The sequence below is a fragment of the Danio rerio genome, chromosome 6, assembly GCF_052040795.2.
Source record: "Danio rerio strain M-AB ecotype USA chromosome 6, GRCz13ab, whole genome shotgun sequence".
NCBI classification, from domain to species: Eukaryota; Metazoa; Chordata; class Actinopteri; order Cypriniformes; family Danionidae; genus Danio; species Danio rerio.
In genome coordinates this window covers 7,194,585-7,207,433 of record NC_141026.1, presented here as the reverse complement: position 1 = coordinate 7,207,433, position 12,849 = coordinate 7,194,585, and the positions used below count along the sequence as shown (strand labels likewise).

General features: G+C 40.7%; 3 long non-coding RNA genes across 3 annotated transcripts in view; 2 read left to right on the top strand and 1 right to left on the bottom strand.

Annotated features, from left to right (window-relative positions):
• The window catches only part of LOC110438668 (uncharacterized), a 130,032-nt gene that overhangs the window by 49,897 nt on the left and 67,286 nt on the right, over nt 1-12,849 (top strand). The window lies entirely within an intron of this gene.
• On the top strand, nt 1,946-6,448 carry LOC148679689 (uncharacterized). The gene is made up of 4 exons (XR_015944631.1): nt 1,946-3,487; nt 3,584-4,488; nt 4,680-5,542; nt 5,731-6,448. It is a non-coding gene; the product is annotated as an uncharacterized LOC148679689 (long non-coding RNA).
• LOC148679688 (uncharacterized) lies at nt 8,339-10,080 on the bottom strand. The gene is made up of 3 exons (XR_015944639.1): nt 9,851-10,080; nt 9,041-9,756; nt 8,339-8,947 (listed from the first exon to the last, which is right to left on the bottom strand). It is a non-coding gene; the product is annotated as an uncharacterized LOC148679688 (long non-coding RNA).

The following is a 12,849-nucleotide window of genomic DNA, read 5'->3' as shown; positions in this document are numbered from 1 at the left end:
AAAAATAGAAACGGTGTCTAAAATCTAAATGTCATAAAAAAAATCGAAAATGTGAAGTGCACGCAAAACATGCGACACAAGCTAAACATGTGTCGCAAAAATAGAAACGGTGTCTAAAATAGAGATGTCACGAAAAAAATCAAAAATGTGAAGTGTGCACCAAAACATGGGACACAAGCTAAACATGTGTCGCAAAAATAGAAACGGTGTCTAAAATAGAAATGTCATGAAAAAAATCGAAAATGTGAAGTGCACGCAAAACATGCGACACAAGCTAAACATGTGTCGCAAAAATAGAAACGGTGTCTAAAATAGAAATATCATAAAGCTAGGGTGCTATGATCGGTCAGGTTGCCTTGTGTGCTCTGACTGGTCAGTTGGACCCTGGGTCCTCTGGTTGGTCAGGTGGCCGTACGTGCGCTTATTAATCTGAAAGCTGATGTGCTCTTCATGGGCCGTACGTGCGCTGATTAATCTGAAAGCTGATGTGCTCTCTTGATCGACCGGGTGGCTTGGGGTGCTCTGATTGGTCAGGAGGCTGCTGTGTGCACTGGCTGGTCAAGTGCCTTACTACACCGTTCCTTCACAAAACATGCGACGCAAGCTAAACATGTGTCGCAAAAATAGAAACGTGTCTAAAATAGAAATGTCATTAAAAAAATCGAAAATGTGAAGTGCACGCAAAACATGCGACACAAGCTAAACATGTGTCGCAAAAATAGAAACGGTGTCTAAAATCTAAATGTCATAAAAAAAATCGAAAATGTGAAGTGCACGCAAAACATGCGACACAAGCTAAACATGTGTCGCAGACATAGAAAAGGTGTCTAAAATAGAAATGTCACGAAAAAAAACGAAAATGTGAAGTGCACGCAAAACATTCGACACAAGCTAAACATGTGTCACAAAAATAGAAACGGTGTCTAAAATAGAAATGTCACGAAAAAAATCGAAAATGTGAAGTGCACGCAAAACATGTGACACAAGCTAAACATGTGTCACAGACATAGAAACGGTGTCTAAAATAGAAACATCACGAAAAAATCGAAAATGTGAAGTGCACGCAAAACATGTGACACAAGCTAAACAAGTGTCGCAGACATAGAAACGGTGTCTAAAATAGAAATGTCACGAAAAAAATCGAAAATGTGAAGTGCACGCAAAACATGCGACACAAGCTAAACATGTGTCGCAAAAATAGAAACGGTGTCTAAAATAGAAATATCATAAAGTTAGGGTGCTATGATCGGTCAGGTTGCCTTGTGTGCTCTGACTGGTCAGTTGGACCCTGGGTCCTCTGGTTGGTCAGGTGGCCGTACGTGCGCTTATTAATCTGAAAGCTGATGTGCTCTTCATGGGCCGTACGTGCGCTGATTAATCTGAAAGCTGATGTGCTCTCTTGATCGACCGGGTGGCTTGGGGTGCTCTGATTGGTCAGGAGGCTGCTGTGTGCACTGGCTGGTCAAGTGCCTTACTACACCGTGCCTTCACAAAACATGCAACGCAAGCTAAACATGTGTTGCAGAAATAGAAACTGTGTCCAAAATCTAAATGTCACGAAAAAAATCGAAAATGTGAAGTGCACGCAAAACATGCGACACAAGCTAAACATGTGTCGCAAACATAGAAACGGTGTCTAAAATAGAAATGTCACAAAAAAATTTGAAAATGTGAAGTGTGCACCAAAACATGCGACACAAGCTAAACATGTGTCGCAAAAATAGAAACAATGTCTAAAATAGAAATATCATAAAGCTAGGGTGCTATGATCGGTCAGGTTGCCTTGTGTGCTCTGACTGGTCAGTTGGACCCTGGGTCCTCTGGTTGGTCAGGTGGCCGTACGTGCGCTTATTAATCTGAAAGCTGATGTGCTCTTCATGGGCCGTACGTGCGCTGATTAATCTGAAAGCTGATGTGCTTTCTTGATCGACCGGGTGGCTTGGGGTGCTCTGATTGGTCAGGAGGCTGCTGTGTGCACTGGCTGGTCAAGTGCCTTACTACACCGTGCCTTCACAAAACATGCGACGCAAGCTAAACATGTGTTGCAGAAATAGAAACGGTGTTTAAAATCTAAATGTCACAAAAAAATCAAAAATGTGAAGTGCACGCAAAACATGCGACACAAGCTAAACATGTGTCGCAAACATAGAAACGGTGTCTAAAATAGAAATGTCACAAAAAAATTCGAAAATGTGAAGTGTGCACCAAAACATGCGACACAAGCTAAACATGTGTCGCAAAAATAGAAACAATGTCTAAAATAGAAATGTCATTAAAAAAATCGAAAATGTGAAGTGCACGCAAAACATGCGACACAAGCTAAACATGTGTCGCAAAAATAGAAACGGTGTCTAAAATCTAAATGTCATGAAAAAAATCGAAAATGTGAAGTGCACGCAAAACATGCGACACAAGCTAAACATGTGTCGCAAAAATAGAAACGGTGTCTAAAATCTAAATGTCATAAAAAAAATCGAAAATGTGAAGTGCACGCAAAACATGCGACACAAGCTAAACATGTGTCGCAAAAATAGAAACGGTGTCTAAAATAGAAATGTCACGAAAAAAATCAAAAATGTGAAGTGTGCACCAAAACATGGGACACAAGCTAAACATGTGTCGCAAAAATAGAAACGGTGTCTAAAATAGAAATGTCATGAAAAAAATCGAAAATGTGAAGTGCACGCAAAACATGCGACACAAGCTAAACATGTGTCGCAAAAATAGAAACGGTGTCTAAAATAGAAATATCATAAAGCTAGGGTGCTATGATCGGTCAGGTTGCCTTGTGTGCTCTGACTGGTCAGTTGGACCCTGGGTCCTCTGGTTGGTCAGGTGGCCGTACGTGCGCTTATTAATCTGAAAGCTGATGTGCTCTTCATGGGCCGTACGTGCGCTGATTAATCTGAAAGCTGATGTGCTCTCTTGATCGACCGGGTGGCTTGGGGTGCTCTGATTGGTCAGGAGGCTGCTGTGTGCACTGGCTGGTCAAGTGCCTTACTACACCGTGCCTTCACAAAACATGCGACGCAAGCTAAACATGTGTCGCAAAAATAGAAACGTGTCTAAAATAGAAATGTCATAAAAAAAATCGAAAATGTGAAGTGCACGCAAAACATGCGACACAAGCTAAACATGTGTCGCAAAAATAGAAACGGTGTCTAAAATCTAAATGTCATAAAAAAAATCGAAAATGTGAAGTGCACGCAAAACATGCGACACAAGCTAAACATGTGTCGCAGACATAGAAAAGGTGTCTAAAATAGAAATGTCACGAAAAAAATCGAAAATGTGAAGTGCACGCAAAACATTCGACACAAGCTAAACATGTGTCACAAAAATAGAAACGGTGTCTAAAATAGAAATGTCACGAAAAAAATCGAAAATGTGAAGTGCACGCAAAACATGTGACACAAGCTAAACATGTGTCACACACATAGAAACGGTGTCTAAAATAGAAATGTCACGAAAAAATCGAAAATGTGAAGTGCACGCAAAACATGTGACAAGCTAAACATGTGTCGCAAAAATAGAAACGGTGTGTAAAATCTAAATGTCATGAAAAAAAATCGAAAATGTGAAGTGCACGCAAAACATGCGACACAAGCTAAACATGTGTCGCAAAAATAGAAACGGTGTCTAAAATAGAAATGTCACGAAAAAAATCAAAAATGTGAAGTGTGCACCAAAACATGCGACACAAGCTAAACATGTGTCGCAAAAATAGAAACGGTGTCTAAAATAGAAATATCATAAAGCTAGGGTGCTATGATCGGTCAGGTTGCCTTGTGTGCTCTGACTGGTCAGTTGGACCCTGGGTCCTCTGGTTGGTCAGGTGGCCGTACGTGCGCTTATTAATCTGAAAGCTGATGTGCTCTTCATGGGCCGTACGTGCGCTGATTAATCTGAAAGCTGATGTGCTTTCTTGATCGACCGGGTGGCTTGGGGTGCTCTGATTGGTCAGGAGGCTGCTGTGTGCACTGGCTGGTCAAGTGCCTTACTACACCGTGCCTTCACAAAACATGCAACGCAAGCTAAACATGTGTTGCAGAAATAGAAACGGTGTTTAAAATCTAAATGTCACAAAAAAATCGAAAATGTGAAGTGCACGCAAAACATGCGACACAAGCTAAACATGTGTCGCAAAAATAGAAACGGTGTCTAAAATCTAAATGTCATAAAAAAAATCGAAAATGTGAAGTGCACGCAAAACATGCGACACAAGCTAAACATGTGTCGCAGACATAGAAAAGGTGTCTAAAATAGAAATGTCACGAAAAAAATCGAAAATGTGAAGTGCACGCAAAACATTCGACACAAGCTAAACATGTGTCACAAAAATAGAAACGGTGTCTAAAATAGAAATGTCACGAAAAAAATCGAAAATGTGAAGTGCACGCAAAACATGTGACACAAGCTAAACATGTGTCGCAGACATAGAAACGGTGTCTAAAATAGAAACGTCACGAAAAAAATCGAAAATGTGAAGTGCACGCAAAACATGTGACACAAGCTAAACATGTGTCACACACATAGAAACGGTGTCTAAAATAGAAATGTCACGAAAAAATCGAAAATGTGAAGTGCACGCAAAACATGTGACAAGCTAAACATGTGTCGCAAAAATAGAAACGGTGTGTAAAATCTAAATGTCATGAAAAAAAATCGAAAATGTGAAGTGCACGCAAAACATGCGACACAAGCTAAACATGTGTCGCAAAAATAGAAACGGTGTCTAAAATAGAAATGTCACGAAAAAAATCAAAAATGTGAAGTGTGCACCAAAACATGCGACACAAGCTAAACATGTGTCGCAAAAATAGAAACGGTGTCTAAAATAGAAATATCATAAAGCTAGGGTGCTATGATCGGTCAGGTTGCCTTGTGTGCTCTGACTGGTCAGTTGGACCCTGGGTCCTCTGGTTGGTCAGGTGGCCGTACGTGCGCTTATTAATCTGAAAGCTGATGTGCTCTTCATGGGCCGTACGTGCGCTGATTAATCTGAAAGCTGATGTGCTTTCTTGATCGACCGGGTGGCTTGGGGTGCTCTGATTGGTCAGGAGGCTGCTGTGTGCACTGGCTGGTCAAGTGCCTTACTACACCGTGCCTTCACAAAACATGCAACGCAAGCTAAACATGTGTTGCAGAAATAGAAACGGTGTTTAAAATCTAAATGTCACAAAAAAATCGAAAATGTGAAGTGCACGCAAAACATGCGACACAAGCTAAACATGTGTCGCAAACATAGAAACGGTGTCTAAAATAGAAATGTCACAAAAAAATTCGAAAATGTGAAGTGTGCACCAAAACATGCGACACAAGCTAAACATGTGTCGCAAAAATAGAAACGATGTCTAAAATAGAAATGTCATAAAAAAAATCGAAAATGTGAAGTGCACGCAAAACATGCGACACAAGCTAAACATGTGTCGCAAAAATAGAAACGGTGTCTAAAATCTAAATGTCATGAAAAAAATCGAAAATGTGAAGTGCACGCAAAACATGCGACACAAGCTAAACATGTGTCGCAAAAATAGAAACGGTGTCTAAAATCTAAATGTCATAAAAAAAATCGAAAATGTGAAGTGCACGCAAAACATGCGACACAAGCTAAACATGTGTCGCAAAAATAGAAACGGTGTCTAAAATAGAAATGTCACGAAAAAAATCAAAAATGTGAAGTGTGCACCAAAACATGGGACACAAGCTAAACATGTGTCGCAAAAATAGAAACGGTGTCTAAAATAGAAATGTCATGAAAAAAATCGAAAATGTGAAGTGCACGCAAAACATGCGACACAAGCTAAACATGTGTCGCAAAAATAGAAACGGTGTCTAAAATAGAAATATCATAAAGCTAGGGTGCTATGATCGGTCAGGTTGCCTTGTGTGCTCTGACTGGTCAGTTGGACCCTGGGTCCTCTGGTTGGTCAGGTGGCCGTACGTGCGCTTATTAATCTGAAAGCTGATGTGCTCTTCATGGGCCGTACGTGCGCTGATTAATCTGAAAGCTGATGTGCTCTCTTGATCGACCGGGTGGCTTGGGGTGCTCTGATTGGTCAGGAGGCTGCTGTGTGCACTGGCTGGTCAAGTGCCTTACTACACCGTTCCTTCACAAAACATGCGACGCAAGCTAAACATGTGTCGCAAAAATAGAAACGTGTCTAAAATAGAAATGTCATTAAAAAAATCGAAAATGTGAAGTGCACGCAAAACATGCGACACAAGCTAAACATGTGTCGCAAAAATAGAAACGGTGTCTAAAATCTAAATGTCATAAAAAAAATCGAAAATGTGAAGTGCACGCAAAACATGCGACACAAGCTAAACATGTGTCGCAGACATAGAAAAGGTGTCTAAAATAGAAATGTCACGAAAAAAAACGAAAATGTGAAGTGCACGCAAAACATTCGACACAAGCTAAACATGTGTCACAAAAATAGAAACGGTGTCTAAAATAGAAATGTCACGAAAAAAATCGAAAATGTGAAGTGCACGCAAAACATGTGACACAAGCTAAACATGTGTCACAGACATAGAAACGGTGTCTAAAATAGAAACATCACGAAAAAATCGAAAATGTGAAGTGCACGCAAAACATGTGACACAAGCTAAACAAGTGTCGCAGACATAGAAACGGTGTCTAAAATAGAAATGTCACGAAAAAAATCGAAAATGTGAAGTGCACGCAAAACATGCGACACAAGCTAAACATGTGTCGCAAAAATAGAAACGGTGTCTAAAATAGAAATATCATAAAGTTAGGGTGCTATGATCGGTCAGGTTGCCTTGTGTGCTCTGACTGGTCAGTTGGACCCTGGGTCCTCTGGTTGGTCAGGTGGCCGTACGTGCGCTTATTAATCTGAAAGCTGATGTGCTCTTCATGGGCCGTACGTGCGCTGATTAATCTGAAAGCTGATGTGCTCTCTTGATCGACCGGGTGGCTTGGGGTGCTCTGATTGGTCAGGAGGCTGCTGTGTGCACTGGCTGGTCAAGTGCCTTACTACACCGTGCCTTCACAAAACATGCAACGCAAGCTAAACATGTGTTGCAGAAATAGAAACTGTGTCCAAAATCTAAATGTCACGAAAAAAATCGAAAATGTGAAGTGCACGCAAAACATGCGACACAAGCTAAACATGTGTCGCAAACATAGAAACGGTGTCTAAAATAGAAATGTCACAAAAAAATTTGAAAATGTGAAGTGTGCACCAAAACATGCGACACAAGCTAAACATGTGTCGCAAAAATAGAAACAATGTCTAAAATAGAAATGTCATAAAAAAAATCGAAAATGTGAAGTGCACGCAAAACATGCGACACAAGCTAAACATGTGTCGCAAAAATAGAAACGGTGTGTAAAATCTAAATGTCATGAAAAAAAATCGAAAATGTGAAGTGCACGCAAAACATGCGACACAAGCTAAACATGTGTCGCAAAAATAGAAACGGTGTCTAAAATAGAAATATCATAAAGCTAGGGTGCTATGATCGGTCAGGTTGCCTTGTGTGCTCTGACTGGTCAGTTGGACCCTGGGTCCTCTGGTTGGTCAGGTGGCCGTACGTGCGCTTATTAATCTGAAAGCTGATGTGCTCTTCATGGGCCGTACGTGCGCTGATTAATCTGAAAGCTGATGTGCTTTCTTGATCGACCGGGTGGCTTGGGGTGCTCTGATTGGTCAGGAGGCTGCTGTGTGCACTGGCTGGTCAAGTGCCTTACTACACCGTGCCTTCACAAAACATGCGACGCAAGCTAAACATGTGTTGCAGAAATAGAAACGGTGTTTAAAATCTAAATGTCACAAAAAAATCAAAAATGTGAAGTGCACGCAAAACATGCGACACAAGCTAAACATGTGTCGCAAACATAGAAACGGTGTCTAAAATAGAAATGTCACAAAAAAATTCGAAAATGTGAAGTGTGCACCAAAACATGCGACACAAGCTAAACATGTGTCGCAAAAATAGAAACGATGTCTAAAATAGAAATGTCATAAAAAAAATCAAAAATGTGAAGTGCACGCAAAACATGCGACACAAGCTAAACATGTGTCGCAAAAATAGAAACGGTGTCTAAAATCTAAATGTCATGAAAAAAATCGAAAATGTGAAGTGCACGCAAAACATGCGACACAAGCTAAACATGTGTCGTAAAAATAGAAACGGTGTCTAAAATCTAAATGTCATAAAAAAATTCGAAAATGTGAAGTGCACGCAAAACATGCGACACAAGCTAAACATGTGTCGCAAAAATAGAAACAGTGTCTAAAATAGAAATGTCACGAAAAAAATCAAAAATGTGAAGTGTGCACCAAAACATGGGACACAAGCTAAACATGTGTCGCAAAAATAGAAACGGTGTCTAAAATAGAAATGTCATGAAAAAAATCGAAAATGTGAAGTGCACGCAAAACATGCGACACAAGCTAAACATGTGTCGCAAAAATAGAAACGGTGTCTAAAATAGAAATATCATAAAGCTAGGGTGCTATGATCGGTCAGGTTGCCTTGTGTGCTCTGACTGGTCAGTTGGACCCTGGGTCCTCTGGTTGGTCAGGTGGCCGTACGTGCGCTTATTAATCTGAAAGCTGATGTGCTCTTCATGGGCCGTACGTGCGCTGATTAATCTGAAAGCTGATGTGCTCTCTTGATCGACCGGGTGGCTTGGGGTGCTCTGATTGGTCAGGAGGCTGCTGTGTGCACTGGCTGGTCAAGTGCCTTACTACACCGTGCCTTCACAAAACATGCGACGCAAGCTAAACATGTGTCGCAAAAATAGAAACGTGTCTAAAATAGAAATGTCATTAAAAAAATCGAAAATGTGAAGTGCACGCAAAACATGCGACACAAGCTAAACATGTGTCGCAAAAATAGAAACGGTGTCTAAAATCTAAATGTCATAAAAAAAATCGAAAATGTGAAGTGCACGCAAAACATGCGACACAAGCTAAACATGTGTCGCAGACATAGAAAAGGTGTCTAAAATAGAAATGTCACGAAAAAAATCGAAAATGTGAAGTGCACGCAAAACATTCGACACAAGCTAAACATGTGTCACAAAAATAGAAACGGTGTCTAAAATAGAAATGTCACGAAAAAAATCGAAAATGTGAAGTGCACGCAAAACATGTGACACAAGCTAAACATGTGTCACAGACATAGAAACGGTGTCTAAAATAGAAACGTCACGAAAAAATCGAAAATGTGAAGTGCACGCAAAACATGTGACACAAGCTAAACATGTGTCGCAGACATAGAAACGGTGTCTAAAATAGAAATGTCACGAAAAAAATCGAAAATGTGAAGTGCACGCAAAACATGCGACACAAGCTAAACATGTGTCGCAAAAATAGAAACGGTGTCTAAAATAGAAATATCATAAAGTTAGGGTGCTATGATCGGTCAGGTTGCCTTGTGTGCTCTGACTGGTCAGTTGGACCCTGGGTCCTCTGGTTGGTCAGGTGGCCGTACGTGCGCTTATTAATCTGAAAGCTGATGTGCTCTTCATGGGCCGTACGTGCGCTGATTAATCTGAAAGCTGATGTGCTCTCTTGATCGACCGGGTGGCTTGGGGTGCTCTGATTGGTCAGGAGGCTGCTGTGTGCACTGGCTGGTCAAGTGCCTTACTACACCGTGCCTTCACAAAACATGCAACGCAAGCTAAACATGTGTTGCAGAAATAGAAACTGTGTCTAAAATCTAAATGTCACGAAAAAAATCGAAAATGTGAAGTGCACGCAAAACATGCGACACAAGCTAAACATGTGTCGCAAACATAGAAACGGTGTCTAAAATAGAAATGTCACAAAAAAATTTGAAAATGTGAAGTGTGCACCAAAACATGCGACACAAGCTAAACATGTGTCGCAAAAATAGAAACAATGTCTAAAATAGAAATGTCATAAAAAAAATCGAAAATGTGAAGTGCACGCAAAACATGCGACACAAGCTAAACATGTGTCGCAAAAATAGAAACGGTGTGTAAAATCTAAATGTCATGAAAAAAAATCGAAAATGTGAAGTGCACGCAAAACATGCGACACAAGCTAAACATGTGTCGCAAAAATAGAAACGGTGTCTAAAATAGAAATATCATAAAGCTAGGGTGCTATGATCGGTCAGGTTGCCTTGTGTGCTCTGACTGCTCAGTTGGACCCTGGGTCCTCTGGTTGGTCAGGTGGCCGTACGTGCGCTTATTAATCTGAAAGCTGATGTGCTCTTCATGGGCCGTACGTGCGCTGATTAATCTGAAAGCTGATGTGCTCTCTTGATCGACCGGGTGGCTTGGGGTGCTCTGATTGGTCAGGAGGCTGCTGTGTGCACTGGCTGGTCAAGTGCCTTACTACACCGTGCCTTCACAAAACATGCAACGCAAGCTAAACATGTGTTGCAGAAATAGAAACTGTGTCTAAAATCTAAATGTCACGAAAAAAATCGAAAATGTGAAGTGCACGCAAAACATGCGACACAAGCTAAACATGTGTCGCAAACATAGAAACGGTGTCTAAAATAGAAATGTCACAAAAAAATTTGAAAATGTGAAGTGTGCACCAAAACATGCGACACAAGCTAAACATGTGTCGCAAAAATAGAAACAATGTCTAAAATAGAAATGTCATAAAAAAAATCGAAAATGTGAAGTGCACGCAAAACATGCGACACAAGCTAAACATGTGTCGCAAAAATAGAAACGGTGTGTAAAATCTAAATGTCATGAAAAAAAATCGAAAATGTGAAGTGCACGCAAAACATGCGACACAAGCTAAACATGTGTCGCAAAAATAGAAACGGTGTCTAAAATAGAAATATCATAAAGCTAGGGTGCTATGATCGGTCAGGTTGCCTTGTGTGCTCTGACTGGTCAGTTGGACCCTGGGTCCTCTGGTTGGTCAGGTGGCCGTACGTGCGCTTATTAATCTGAAAGCTGATGTGCTCTTCATGGGCCGTACGTGCGCTGATTAATCTGAAAGCTGATGTGCTTTCTTGATCGACCGGGTGGCTTGGGGTGCTCTGATTGGTCAGGAGGCTGCTGTGTGCACTGGCTGGTCAAGTGCCTTACTACACCGTGCCTTCACAAAACATGCGACGCAAGCTAAACATGTGTTGCAGAAATAGAAACGGTGTTTAAAATCTAAATGTCACAAAAAAATCAAAAATGTGAAGTGCACGCAAAACATGCGACACAAGCTAAACATGTGTCGCAAACATAGAAACGGTGTCTAAAATAGAAATGTCACAAAAAAATTCGAAAATGTGAAGTGTGCACCAAAACATGCGACACAAGCTAAACATGTGTCGCAAAAATAAAAACGATGTCTAAAATAGAAATGTCATAAAAAAAATCGAAAATGTGAAGTGCACGCAAAACATGCGACACAAGCTAAACATGTGTCGCAAAAATAGAAACGGTGTCTAAAATCTAAATGTCATGAAAAAAATCGAAAATGTGAAGTGCACGCAAAACATGCGACACAAGCTAAACATGTGTCGCAAAAATAGAAACGGTGTCTAAAATCTAAATGTCATAAAAAAAATCGAAAATGTGAAGTGCACGCAAAACATGCGACACAAGCTAAACATGTGTCGCAAAAATAGAAACGGTGTCTAAAATAGAAATGTCACGAAAAAAATCAAAAATGTGAAGTGTGCACCAAAACATGGGACACAAGCTAAACATGTGTCGCAAAAATAGAAACGGTGTCTAAAATAGAAATGTCATGAAAAAAATCGAAAATGTGAAGTGCTAGCAAAACATGCGACACAAGCTAAACATGTGTCGCAAAAATAGAAACGGTGTCTAAAATAGAAATATCATAAAGCTAGGGTGCTATGATCGGTCAGGTTGCCTTGTGTGCTCTGACTGGTCAGTTGGACCCTGGGTCCTCTGGTTGGTCAGGTGGCCGTACGTGCGCTTATTAATCTGAAAGCTGATGTGCTCTTCATGGGCCGTACGTGCGCTGATTAATCTGAAAGCTGATGTGCTCTCTTGATCGACCGGGTGGCTTGGGGTGCTCTGATTGGTCAGGAGGCTGCTGTGTGCACTGGCTGGTCAAGTGCCTTACTACACCGTGCCTTCACAAAACATGCGACGCAAGCTAAACATGTGTCGCAAAAATAGAAACGTGTCTAAAATAGAAATGTCACAAAAAAAATTGAAAATGTGAAGTGCACGCAAAACATGCGACACAAGCTAAACATGTGTCGCAAAAATAGAAACGGTGTCTAAAATCTAAATGTCATAAAAAAAATCGAAAATGTGAAGTGCACGCAAAACATGCGACACAAGCTAAACATGTGTCGCAGACATAGAAAAGGTGTCTAAAATAGAAATGTCACGAAAAAAATCGAAAATGTGAAGTGCACGCAAAACATTCGACACAAGCTAAACATGTGTCACAAAAATAGAAACGGTGTCTAAAATAGAAATGTCACGAAAAAAATCGAAAATGTGAAGTGCACGCAAAACATGTGACACAAGCTAAACATGTGTCACAGACATAGAAACGGTGTCTAAAATAGAAACGTCACGAAAAAATCGAAAATGTGAAGTGCACGCAAAACATGTGACACAAGCTAAACATGTGTCGCAGACATAGAAACGGTGTCTAAAATAGAAATGTCACGAAAAAAATCGAAAATGTGAAGTGCACGCAAAACATGCGACACAAGCTAAACATGTGTCGCAAAAATAGAAACGGTGTCTAAAATAGAAATATCATAAAGTTAGGGTGCTATGATCGGTCAGGTTGCCTTGTGTGCTCTGACTGGTCAGTTGGACCCTGGGTCCTCTGGTTGGTCAGGTGGCCGTACGTGCGCTTATTAATCTGAAAGCTGATGTGCTCTTCATGG